The sequence below is a fragment of the Corylus avellana genome, chromosome ca2 (genome assembly GCF_901000735.1).
Source record: "Corylus avellana chromosome ca2, CavTom2PMs-1.0".
Lineage (NCBI taxonomy): Eukaryota > Viridiplantae > Streptophyta > Magnoliopsida > Fagales > Betulaceae > Corylus > Corylus avellana.
Genome location: NC_081542.1, coordinates 29,590,426 through 29,603,727, shown reverse-complemented (window position 1 = coordinate 29,603,727; position 13,302 = coordinate 29,590,426).

Sequence of the window (13,302 nt, the reverse complement as noted above, 5' to 3'; positions counted from 1 at the left end):
GCATTACACTAAGTTGTTATTCAAGAAAGCATAAATCGATGGAAATCGACAACCACACAAGGCCTAGGGCATGGTATCTACTCCCGGTTCCCCATGTTGATTAACCCAAGGACTTGTGATGGAGTTCTTTTGTCACTTTATTAAGCCCAGGACCTGGTCATCCAAATTTACTCAATTAACAAATCCATACCACAAGCATATGATGATTAAACACACGTGAGGAATTCAAGTAAACAGGAATTAATCAAATTAAACATCCAAAAGATAATTGTAGCAAATGCGCCCATATTGTAATCCTAAACAAATATGATTAGAGCTTCAATCATTCCCTAATTAAAATACTAACTACATAACAAAAATAAATATGGAAGAGAAGAAAAACCCAAACTCTTCTTGATTTAGCCTTCAGTTCTTTTCCAGAGCTTGTGTCTACTTCTCCACCCTTTTTCCTAGAGGTTTAGAGTTCTATTTATAGGCTTAGGAAAACATAAAAGCCCTAATAAACCTAATAAAATCAAAGGTCTAACTTCTAGTCCAAGTGGGACTTTGAAAAGCTATTTTGGTTTGGAAAAGGAGTTTGGCCGCATATCCTGGTTCTCTAGCGCATGAGTGCTCTTGATCCTAGGTTGGTGCGCTCGAGCGCAAGCCTGCACTCGATCCTTGCCTATGTGCACTCGAGCCTTCTTCTTGTGCACCCGGCCGCTTCTGCGCTTGCTCCTTGTTCTTTGGCGCTCGAGCGCTGTTGCGCTCAAGCCAAGGCGTATGTGCGCTCAAGCACATGCCTGTACTCGAGCCTAGTCTGCATTTGCTCAATCTCAACCTCTAGATTTTCCCAAAAAGGCCCTTTAAGTCCAAAATTTCCAGAAATGCTTCATTCTCTTCAAAAACCTATAAGAAGACATAAAACACAAGAAGGACACAAAACATCACAAAATAACAAAACTAAAGGATTAACATATGTAAATTAAGGTGCTAAAAGCACATACACACCCTCAAACTTACATATTGCTAGTCCCTTAGCAATACAAAACTAAAAATAAATGAAAAAAAAACAAGATAAATCCTTTTTTCGTGGAATGTACGATTGCATTTAGCATATGCAACAAGCCTTTTAAACCCCTAGGCATCCCTAGTAGGATGAGTGAAGTTTCGTGAGAGTTTAACAGAAATGTTATTGTTAGATATTTAAGGGAACTAAGCGTTACACAACCTATATATATATATAATTTGTATGCCTTAGTTATTTCATCTGATAGGAAGTCCAATAAATTCTGAGATGTTGATTCATTTACATTGGAATTATTTTGAAGCCTCATAATTATGTGTTAGTTCACTTTGCACTAATTGAAATTTGTTGTATCTCAATCTACTATTGGTAAGTGATTTGACTTGTGAATTCCTTGAAATTTGGAAGATGGAGTTTATAATTTTATGCTTTATTTTTCTGATGCTTTATTCTTTTGAATGACATAATGATAACAATGTTTGTGGGAATCATTCATGGAAAACCCTCACGAAACCTCACTCGTCGTCTAGGGAATGCTTATGGGTTTAAGAGGTTTGTTGCATACGCTAAATGCAATTGTACATTCCATGAAAGATGGATTTATCTTGTTGTTTTTCAGTTTATTTTATGTTTTGTATTGCTAAGGGACTAGCAATATGTAAGTTTGGGGGTGTGAAAAGCGCTGAATGTTGCACATTCAAGCCCCTTAACTCACATATATTAATTCCTTAGCGTTGTTATTTGTTTGATTTTGTTTTGTTTTTGTGTTTCAGGTTTTATTTGGCGAATGTAAGAATTTCATTGAATTTGGGCTTAAAATGCAGATTAATGTAGTAGCACTGCAGGAGATCACTGTAGCGGGCACTATAGCACTACGCTTGATCCTCGCTATAGTGTTCTCGAGTGCACGCGGCTTTCCAGATTGCAGCAAGAATCATTTTACTGCTTGGAAGAGGTTTTCAGTCTCCCAATGCTGTGCGCTCAACCTCACCAGCACCCGTGCCCCCTTGTGTGCACCCCTGGACACACACACATACACCTCTGCACGAGTGCGATCGAACGTACCCTCCAGTGCGATCGAGCACACACGTACAGATTCCCACTCTTTGGGCTAGTTGTGTTTTTGTTTTTGTTTTTATTTTTAATTTGGTTTTTATTTTCCTTTTGTTATTTTAACTTCTCTTTGTTTTATTTTTGTTTTCACTCATGTAGGGAGCCATTCCAACACCCCATATGAACACACCGTTCTCTACACCAGGGAATGATTTCCACTCTATATGGAGCCACCGGTCTCATCTATCATGGCAAGAGCAAGCTCCTGCTCCACAATTTCATGAACTGCACCATCAATCATATTAGCAGTTCTATGATCAATCAGCTCCACAACAACAGTATCAGGCTGAGCCACCTCCTATGAAGAGCTCTGCCTTTAAAGAAAATGTGTCAGCTATTCTCAGCGAAATGGAGGCCAGTAATCAACTTTCGCAATCCATCGACGCCAAGATAGAAGCTCATGAGAAGGCATCTCCCATCCATTGGCCTCAACAATATGAAGAGGAGCCACCTCCTCTAAAGAGTTATGATCTTTCATCTCTTCTCAGTAAATTTGAGGCCAAGAATCAATTGCTACAATCCATTGACGCCAAAATAGAAGCTTAAGAAAAGGAGCTATATCCCATCTATTGGCCGCCACAACAACAATATTGAGAAGAACCATCTCTTTTGACGGTTGCTGATCCGAAAGGTAGGACATTGAATTTTATGAGCGAGTCTAATCAGATGGTAAAATCATTACAGGAGATGGAGAACTCTCACTCTGAATCATTTATCGGGATAGAGGCTCACCTCAAGCAAATATTAGATACCCTCAAAGAAGAAGAGCTCCAAAATCAGCTGGTTGCCAATTCCAATGGACACTACATGGAGGATGAGAGTATTTGCTATCATGAGCAAGCTATCATCACACTGAAGAGTGAAGAAGTGGTTAAAAATCAAGTGGTTGAGAGAAAGGAGGAGAAAATTGAGGTCCCATAGGATCCACATCGGGAAAAGGAAGAGAGCATTGAGGATTCTTCAACATCAACTCCTATTCCTGAAGTGCAAAGAGGCCAGGAGAAAAGTCTATTGGGGCAATGTGATGAGCATAAAGAGACCAACGAGGTAGAAAAACTCCTTGAGTATTCGTCTTACTTTACTACTGTTCATGATTCCCTTTCGGATCAAAAACTGTTCAAGAATGCTCAGAGTGATCTATCCCTATCTGGAGACATTTGAAATCACCCTGCGGTAGGAAGAATTCATTCTCTTTGGTTCAAGAGAAGAAAAGACTGGTGCTTCAAGTTTAAACCAAAGGGTTGAAGCAGTCTGGCGGAAAACATTAAACTTAGCGCTCATGGGAGGCACCCCACAGCATATCCTTTTTTCCTGTTTATTTTTATTTTCTGATTTTATTTTTAGTGTCTTTTTGTTTTCCTTTGTTTTGTTTCAGTGTTTTGTTTTTCAGGGACAAGTTTGCTTGCATTCAAGTTTGGGGGTGCGCTATGAGCTATACCTTTCCAGCCAGGTTTCCCATCTCCCATGTGAGATCTTTCCATGATATATACACATTGAGGACAATGTGTCATTTAAGTTTGGGGGTATGGGAGACACTTACACACACTTTGTCCCTATATTTTTTATATAAAAAGTGCATGTTAATGTCTGTCTTAAAATTTTTTGTTGATCTAAGAATTGCGATTTGATTTTCTTTTGTGAGTTTAAAATTTTGAACACATGATCTGATGATGGAGTTTTTGAGTTTGGTTACTTACTTGAGGCATCTGAGAATTTACTTGTTTGATCTAATTTTACACAAGCACACTAGCACATCTTTTGTGAGGTATGACATGTAAGCCTGATATGTATGTTTCTCTCTCTTGGGTGAAACTGAGTGATTTATTAGATGGATACTTAAGCATGAGTTAAGAAAGAAAAAAAGAAAAAAAGAAAAAAAAATTATTGATCAATTTTAAGTTTCTCATTGAGTAATTGGACCTCTTGCCTCATAAAGCATTGAGTGTTCACGTCAAAAGGTGAAAATTTTGATTTGATTAATGTCATGGCCAGTTTAGTTCTGTAGCCTTTTTTACTCGAGTTATTAAGTCATTAGGGGTGTTTTTACACCTAATGCCCTAAAACCATCTAGTTTGGTATACATTGGCCTAATACTTGTTACATGGGTCAGCTAGAAAGCTTAAGATAACCAAACATTGCACAGTCTGACCAAAAAGAATAATAATAATGTGACTCCATGCCATAGTTTTTCATTTTGATAAGGATCACGGTGGAATTTGAGATAGTGAGATATTGCACATTGGAACTACTTGGAAGCTTCATATTTATTTGCTTGTTCACCTTACACCATTTTGAGCTTGTGATGCCTTAGCTTGCCTGTTGTAAGTAATTAAACTTTTCAAATTCCAATTCATTATGAAGATGAGTTTATCTTTTTAAACTTGCTAATGACTGAAAATCATGGTTTAAAGTGATGCTTTAATTTTGAGGATGATATGAATTTTGCATAAATGTTTGTGGGTAGCATTTATGTTAAACCCTTACGAGACTTCAGTCATCCTACTACGGATGCCTAGGGGTTTAAAAGGCTTGTTGCATATACTAAATACAAATGTGTTTACTATTGCAGTGGAGATAGAGTAGTTTTTGTTTTTGTTTCTTTTTATTTTTAGTTTATTGCTAAGGGACTAGCAATATGTAAGTTTGGGAGTATGATAAGTGCTAAAATGTACATATTTTATCCCTATAATTTATGTGTGTTAATCCTTTAGTTGTGCTATTTTATGTTGTTTTACTTTCTTTTCGTGTTTTTGTCTATTTTTAGGTGTTTGAAGGAAAATGAAGCAATTCTGGAAGTTTTGAGCATAAAGGACCAAATTTGGGAAAAGCTAAATTTTGGATCAAGCACGCCACACCTAGGCTCAAGCGCAGCAGAGGAACGATCGAGCGCAAGCTGCCATCGAGCGCAAGGCACTGCGATCGAGGGCATTCTGGCTACCCAGATGCAGAAAGTCTTATTTTCCATTTAAAATTTGGATTTCCCAACCCTAATTGGACTAGGGTTTTGTTCTCCGTTTTTATTAGGTTTCCTAGGGTTTCTAGGACTTTCTCAAGCCTATAAATAGACCTCTAGGCCTCTTAGAAAATACACAATTCCAGAGAGGAGAATTTGGAGGATACTTCAAGAAGCGTTTTCTGGTTTCTTCTTTCCCTTTTCTTTTTAGTTTTAGTTTCATCAAATGTAACTAAACAATGGGTAGGGCTAGATTGAAGTCCTAATCATGTCTTTTTAAGTTTAATATTAGTGTTTTGTTTCAATCATTTGTGGTTATTTTAATTGATTATGCCTATGTAATTGAATTCCCCTTGTGAATGTGTCTCACCATTATTTGCTTGTGATTGGAATCTATTAATTAAGTCAATTTAGATGACCGAATCTTGGCTTAATAAAGTGACAAAAGAACCTCATCATGGGTTCTTGGCTTAATCAACATGGAAACTAGGAGTAGATACCATGCCCTAGGATTCATGTGTTTGTCAACCTCCATAGAATTATGTTTTCCTAAAGAACAACTTAGTAGATACTATGCTAAATCCTTTAGGGAAGAAAAGAATTTGAATAGATGTCATACCTAATTCGTTGCTTAGAGAAATCAATAATTTAAGGTGTAGATACGATGCCCTTAGATTGACAAACATTAAAATATCATGTGATTGAAACATTGATCTAATATTTTCTTAATTAGTATGATTTGTGGTGGATATCAAAACCCTAACCTCTTCATTATCTTTTTATCTTCTCACCATTGCAAATCTGTGACAATTTGGCAATTTAATTAGGAAAATCAATTTTAAACAAAATTAACGTATTTGCCCAACTATACTACTGTTGGATTTCGTGCACTTGTGAGTTAAAATGTGCTAAGTTACAACAGTGATGAAGAGGAAACCTTTTAGAAATCGATGTAAAAGTAAAATCTCTCTGGGATAACCAAACCCAAGAAATCATTATCAAAAGATGTTCAAAGATTACAGATACTAGGAACACTTACAAAACGATGCAAGACCTTAACTTTGTTAGATCGACAAGCCTTCAACTCATCTCCTCGCACATAATCTTCTCAACGTGATTCTCCTTTACTGGACCCTTCCGATAGACTTCTCAATGAAGCTTACAATCAAACTAATGACAATCATCTAAGAGGAACAACTAGGCTTACAATAATTCTTCTCTCTAAGCACAGCCTCTAACGAACTCTCTGGGGTAAAAATTCGTACCTCTCTCTTTCTATAGAGATATAGGATTTAAAGGAAAACATCAAGCCCAGAGTTGACCAAGCATACATTTGGGTGAATCTCAGCAAAATTCAGAAAATAAGCCAAGAAAATACTCATTCTCACTCAAGAACCGAAAATCAAAAGGGTCCTGACCCTTTTGATTTTCCTAATCATCTGTCAACTATCTCTATATACTTATATATATTTTTTTTAAATATACTATTGAATATGTAGGACCCACATATAAACCTACAAATCCAATGATGAATTTGAATCCATTTGAAAAAAAAAGATGGTTGGAAAATGATTAGGAGAATGAGGCCTAGCATTTCTCTCTTCTCTCTCTCTATCTCTCTCTCTCTCTCTCTCTCTCTATATATATATATATAAGGATGACGTTTCATAATGGATTTCCCGACATTATTTCTTGAAACCCTCACTCTCGTCTCTCTCTCTCTCACACACACACACACACATAATATGATACCCTGCGCTGCGACTCTCATTCACCCTCTATGTTGCTTATCTTCCTCTTGCTCACCCCGACCTTCGGCATTGCAAATCTCATCTCCCCATTGGAAATAAAAATAAAATAAACACAACCCCTTGAAATAACTAGAATGAGTAAAGAGGTTACAATTGAATTGATCTTATCGGCCGAGCAAAGGTTTAGACATTGTTTATAAAAGGAGACGAGAAAAATGTTTAAGATCACTCTCCTTCGGGTCTTGATAAGTGCTAAAATAGTCATATTTTCAGCCCTTAACTTGCATGTTTTAATCCTTTGGTTTTGGTTAATTAGACCATTTTACTTCCTTTTTGTATTTTCTTTGTTTTTTCAAGCTTTTGGAAGAAAGTGAAGAAAAACTAAGTGATTTAGGCTCAAAAAGAGAATATGGAAAAATTGGAGCTCCCTGGTACTGCGATCAATCGCAGGTTACCTGTGATCGAGCGCAATACTAGAGAAGACACTACACGAGCCAGGCCAGGAGCAATCGAGCGTACACGGGCTGTGATCGAGCGCACCCGTGCGCAGGAGGCATCCCAAGTGGCGGCTATAATGTCCCTATTTTCATATTAGGGTTTTTCAAACTCCAAATTGTAATAGGATTGAAACCCTACGAAATCCCCAGGGTTTACTACTTTTCCAAGGACTTCTAAAGCCTATAAATAGACTCCTAAGCCTTTAGAATAAGGAGGCCGGGGGAAAAAGGGAGAAGAATAGGAGCTCTCAAGTCAAGTCTCGGGTTTATTCTTTCCTTTCTTTGCTTTTATTTTATGAAGATGTTTAACATCAACTCTATGTGTAGCTAATTTACTTAGTAGGGCTAGATTAAAGCCCTAGTTATGTTAAATTAATATTTCAATATTGGCGCCTTGTGATGATCATGTTGTGCTATTTAACTTGATTAATACCTGCTTGTATGAATTCCTCATATGTGTATGCTTAATCAACATGTGCATATGGTATATACTTGTTAGTTAGATCCATTTGGATGACCGAGTCCTGGATTTAACTTAAGTAACAAAAGAATGCACATCGTGATTCTTGGGTTAATCAACATGGGGAACCGGGAGTATACACCCATGCCCTAGGCCCTGTGTGTTTGTCGATTTCCATAGAACATATGCTTTTCTAAAGAACAACTTAGTATATACCACGCTAAATCCTTTAGGAAAGAAAAAAGTTAAAGTATACACCCATGCCTAACTCGTTGCTTAGGGAAATCAATAACTTAAGGAGTATACACCCATGCCCTTAGGTTGACAAACATTAAATATGTATAACTTGATCAAAGCATTGCCATATTGATATACTAGTTTAGCATAATTAGTGGTGGATATCAAAGCCCTACCCTTCGTTATTATCACATCAACAATCAATCTTTATTTTGCTTTTGGTTAAGGAATCTATTTTTAAACATAAATTCAGCAATCCTCGTGGGAATGATCCTGTACTTGCACCCTATACTACCATGTTGGCCTTGTGCACTTGCAGGTAAAACGTACAATTATTTACCTATTAAATTAGGTATATTTTTGTACAACAAGTTTTTGGCGCCGTTGCCGGGGATTGCGGCGAACTTTGTTTAAATTTATCTTCCTTTAGTTTTGTTATTTTAATTTTCAATTTTTAATTTAGTATTAGTAAAAATAAAAAAAATAATAATTTCTTGTTTCCCTTCACTTTTCTGTTTTCTGTTGTAGGTTATGGATTGGCATTCTGTGATTGCGATCAATCGTCAGCCAAGTGCGATCGAGCGCACTGTGATTGAACGCACCAACTTGCGATCCAGCGCAGTTCTAGAGAGCATCCGGACCAGGCAGTGCTGAAGCTGCCAAGTTCATGCAAGGTCGTCGATCTCAAGCCTCAACCGTTTTTCCCCTCAATCTTGAAATTGAGCAGACAATTCGACAACGACCTAGAGACAAAGAAGGAGAAGAAGAAGTTGAAATGGAAGACTTGCAAGAAAATCCAATTGGGCCAAGACCCCTAGAAGCAAATCCACCACGAGTGAGGAGACCAATGAAGCAAGCATACGTGCCAACAAACCTCCATCAACCCTCATGCATAGCATATCAACCGGAGGTGGATGGCAGTTATTATATCTCTCCCCAAATTCTCAATGCATTGACCCACTTCAGAGGCATAGCTACTGAGGATCCCAACTTGCATCTTAAGGAATTCTTTGACTTATGCAAGTTGCAGAATGTTCAAGGCCTAACTCCAGGGAGACTCAGGTTAGTTCTCTTTCCTTTTTCCTCGAAAGATAATGCTAAACTGTGGTACAATTCCTTGCCTACAGAGTCCATTCATACTTGGGAAGAATTGACCACCAAATTTCTGAAGAGGTTTTTCCCAGCTCAGAAGACAAAGCAACTTAAAAGGGAACTTCAAATGTTCCAACAACGAGATGGAGATTTGTTCTTTGAAGCATGGGATCACTTCACTTCCTTACTTCTAAAGTGTCCACATCACAACATCCCTCAAGATGATCAGGTACAAATTTTTTATGAAGGTTTAGATGATACTAATAGAGGGATGGTTGATACAGCTTGTGGAGGTATGCTGATGGAGAAGAGTAGTGAGGAAGCCATAGAGATCTTTGAAGGGTTGAGTGAACATACTCAACAATTCCCATCCAGAAGGAGGAAAGATGTAAGGAGCAAAGGCAAGAGTGACGAAAATAGTGAAATGAAAAATCAGATATCTACTGTGGAACAGAAGTTGGACATGGTTGTCAAAGCCATGACTGCTCAGAAAATTTCACCTCTGCAACAGGACACACCAGCTCAAAAGCCAAAAAAGGATGATCTAAAGGATCTTGTACGACAACTGGTGACTTCACAACAGCAGTTTATGGCTGATCAAAAACAAGCCATACAAAAACTAGAAGTACAAATGGGTCAGATGGCAAAGGAGCCAAGTGAGAGGAAGCAAGAAGAATTTTCAGCTCAAACAATACCCAATCCAGGGGATCATCAGCAGCTGGAAGCAGTCACAGTTCTCAGAAATGGCAAGGTAATTGGAAGTGAAGAGCCACCTCAAGAAAATCCAGAAGGACCATCAACTTCCAAGGTGAACAAAATGGAAGAGGTAAATGCACCACCCTTTCCTCAAAGGCTAGTCAAACCAAAGAAAGAAGAACAACTCAGGGATATCTTTGAAACTTTGAGGAAAGTAGAAATCAACATTCCCTTATTAGACGCAATTAAACAAATTCCTTCATATCCTAAATTTTTAAAGGATTGTTGCACTAACAAAAGGAAGTTTTAGGAGTATGAGATAGTGGCCTTAACAGAAGAGGTAAGTGCAGTCCTGTTAAGGAAATTACCACCAAAGCTAACAGATCTAGGTAGTTTTACCATTCCCTGCAGGATAGGAGACCATTCCTTTGAAAAGGCGCTATTGGATCTAGGAGCAGGGGTGAATTTGCTAGCTTACACTGTGTATGAAAAGCTGGGATTGGGGGAGCTTCAACCAATCTCTATCACCTTGCAATTGGCAGACAGAAGCATCAAAAGACCAAGAGGTATACTGGAGGATGTGTTGGTAAAGGTAGGTACATTTATTTTACCTGCTGATTTTATTGTATTGGATGTGGAAGAATCCCCTATGCCATCACCTTTACCTATTATCTTAGGAAGACCCTTTATGAGAACTGCCAATACTACACTAGGGGTGAAAAAGGGTATTGTGAGTATGAAGGTAAATGGTGAGACAATCGAATTCAAAATATTCGATGCATTGAAATTACCTCAAGAAGATTTAGAATGTTTTGATGTTTGTGTGATCCAAAATGTTAGTGAGACAGTTTTGCAGGACCATTATAAAGATCCATTGGAGGCCACCCTCACCCATAGTCTCACAAGGTAGGATATTGAGTCGGAACTGGAAGAGATCACTAGTGATGTTATGGAAACAGTGCATCACCTTGAGGCCTTTCCTAAATACTCAGGTAAGTATACTCATCCCTTTGAATTTCTTGAGCCCACTAACACCTCTCTTGTTCCCTCTGTTGTACAGGCACCCAAGCTGGAATTGAAGCAATTACCGGAGCACCTAAAATATGCATACTTGGGAGAAAACAAGACACTACCAGTCATCATTGTTGCAAATTTGAGTTGTGGGGAAGAAGAAAAGCTGTTAAGAATTCTGAGAGAACATAAAACCGCCTTGGGGTGGACCATTGCTGACATCAAAGGAATAAGTCCAGCTAAGTGCATGCATCAATTCTTCCTTGAAGACGAGGCAAAGCCAGCCAGGGATGCACAAAGAAGACTCAACCCACACATGAAGGAGGTAGTCAAGGCAGAGGTATTAAAACTACTAGATGTGGGCATCATCTATCCCATCTCAGACAGCAAATGGGTCAACCCAGTTCAAGTAGTGCCAAAAAAAAGTGGGATCACAGTGGTGAAGAATGAAGATGATGAACTGATACCTACAAGAGTAACCACTTGGTGGAGGGTACGCATCGATTACAGAAGACTGAACAAGGTAACAAGAAAAGACCACTTTCCATTATCGTTCATTGACCAAATGCTAGAGAGATTAGCTGGCCATAGCCACTACTGTTTTTTGGATGGATATAGTGGTTATAATCAGATTACGATAGCACCAGAGGATCAGGAGAAGACCGCCTTCACATGTCCTTTTGGCACATTCGCCTACAGAAGGATGCCATTTGGTTTATGCAATGCCCCAGCTACATTCCAGAGATGCATGATGAGCATTTTTTCAGACATGGTAGAGAAAACCATTGAGGTCTTTATGGATGACTTTAGTGTTTTTGGGTCTAGTTTTGATGAATGTCTACACCATTTGAAGAAAGTTCTCAAGTGGTGTGAAGAATGCAACCTAGTGCTCAATTGGGAAAAATGCCACTTCATGGTTCAACAAGGCATTGTATTGGGTCATGCTATTTCAAGCAAGGGCATAGAAGTGGATAAGGCCAAGATAGAAATCATCTCCAAACTCCCCCCACCTCTGACAGTCAAGAGGGTAAGGAGTTTTCTTGGACATGCCGGGTTCTATAGAAGGTTTATCAAGGATTTCTCCAAAATTTCTAGACCCCTCTGTGCATTGCTTGAGAAGGAAGCAAAGTTTGACTGGACCAAAGAATGTATGACGGCCTTCAACACACTAAAAATGTTGCTCACTTCTGCACCAATTATGCGAGCACCTGATTGGAGCTTACCCTTTGAGCTCATGTGTGATGCCAGTGACTTTTCCGTGGGAGCCATTTTGGGTCAAAGGAGCAATAAGGTACCTCATGCCATTTATTATGCCTCTAGAACATTAAATGATGCCCAGCTGAATTATTCTACTACTGAGAAAGAATTATTAGCTGTCATATTTGCTTTGGAGAAGTTCAGGTCATACCTAATTGGTTCTAAGGTTATTGTATTCACTGATCATGCTTTGTTGAGGTATTTGTTTACCAAGAAAGATGCCAAACCAAGATTGATCAGATGGGTATTACTACTACAAGAATTTGACCTTGAGATTAGAGACAAGAGGGGCAGTGAGAATGTGGTGGCAGATCACTTATCCAGATTACCCCATGAGGAGGAAGGAGATGAGCTCCCACTAAATGAAAATTTTCCAGATGAGCAGTTGTTTGCAGTTGATATCCAACTCCCATGGTATGCAGATATAGTGAATTACATCACTGCCAAGGTCTTCCATCCAGATATGTCTAGCCAAGAAAGGAAAAGGTTAATATCTACATCTAGACAATACCATTGGGACGACCCCTATTTATTCAAATTATGCCCTTATCAAATCATCAGAAGATGTGTCCTAGAAGATGAGCACTTGAGTATTTTGCAGCACTGTCACCAATTTGCTTGTGGTGGACCCTTTGGGGCCAAAAGAACAGCGCTTAAGGTATTACAATCTGGGTTTTATTGGCCTAATATGTTTAAAGACGCTTTCTTGTTTTGTAGCTCTTGTGATAAATGATAAAGGACAGGTAACATCTCATCTAGAAATCAAATGCCATTGCAAAATATTCAGGTTGAACTCTTCGATGTGTGGGGTATTGACTTCATGGGACCATTTCCTAATTCATTTGGCTATTCATATTTTCTTGTGGGTGTGGATTATGTGTCTAAATGGGTTGAGGCTGTCCCCTCAAGGACTAATGATCACAAAGTGGTTGTGAAGTTTTTTCAGGAAAACATCTTTGCTAGATTTGGAACACCCAGGGCAATCATTAGTGATGGGGGAAGCCACTTTAACAACTATGCTTTTACTTTTGTGATGAAGAAATATGGCATCACTCATAAGGTTGGCACTCCATATCATCCCTAAACTAGTGGCCATGTGGAGATCAGCAACAGAGAAATCAAAGGCATCCTTGAAAGGACAGTAAACCCCAATAGAAAGGATTGGTCACTACGCTTGAACGATGCACTATGGGCTTACAGGACTGCTTACAAGACACCTATCGGCATGT